Raw genomic sequence first — 975 nt, 5'->3', positions numbered from 1 at the left:
ATTAATATCTGAACTTCCTCAGGGATAGTGTCAAATTCTTTTTTTCCCTGTGAATAATCCATATTTTTTTAATTTATCATTTTCTCTTCTTTTTAAGGCTAATTAAGTGAAGAAGTGAAAGTTTCTTTTTATGCTTTTCAATTTTATTGTTGTTGTTGAAAACTGGACATTTTCAGTAACGTAATGTGGTAACTCTGGAAATCAGATTTTCTCCATCCTCAGAAACTACTTTCTTGTGTTTGTTGTGAGCTGTATTAATCTGTTTGTATGATGAATTTTCCAAACCATTTTTGCAAAGTCTGTATTCCTTAGTGTGTGGTAACTGAAGTCCCATTGTTCATTGTCTTTGCCATCAGCCTGTGGTCTCAAAGAGGTTTCTGCATATCCCAAATTTCAGCAGGCTCTCTCTTCCTCGATCATTCCCCTAGTTGCTGTGTTTGATCAGGTCCCAGAGTTCTGAAATAGCTGATTCTTGTAATTTGGCCCCAAGATTACAGGTTGTTTCAGTAGAGAAATGAAACCCTGGAGGCTTCCACTCGGACATTTTTCATGAAGACCCATTCCATCAGTCAGTGTTTTTCTAACAACCTGTGCACTGATGGCTGGATTGTTGGGAACTGTCCCTAAATCAATGGAACTTCTCAGCTTCTCCACTTGCAGAGCTATAGGATACATCTTCAACTTATCACAGTCTACCTTCAAGTAATATTATGCCACTTTATGAATAATGTAAGAATCTTATACACACTTCTATTTCTCCCTGCTATTCTTTTATGTTACTATTGTCATATACTTTACTTTCAAATTCCACATACTGTCAATATTTTGTTTTAAAGTCATTTATTTAAAATACAACAATAGGGGCGGAGCAAGATGGCCGAATAGGAACAGCTCCAGTCTCCAACTCCCAGCGCAAGTGACACAGAAGACCGGTGATTTCTGCATTTTCAACTGAGGTACTGGGTTCATCTCACT

Source organism: Mandrillus leucophaeus, unplaced genomic scaffold, assembly GCF_000951045.1.
Source record: "Mandrillus leucophaeus isolate KB7577 unplaced genomic scaffold, Mleu.le_1.0 Scaffold49, whole genome shotgun sequence".
NCBI classification, from domain to species: domain Eukaryota; kingdom Metazoa; phylum Chordata; class Mammalia; order Primates; family Cercopithecidae; genus Mandrillus; species Mandrillus leucophaeus.
The sequence above is the reverse complement of the archived record's forward strand: the minus strand, read 5'-3'. Positions refer to the sequence as shown.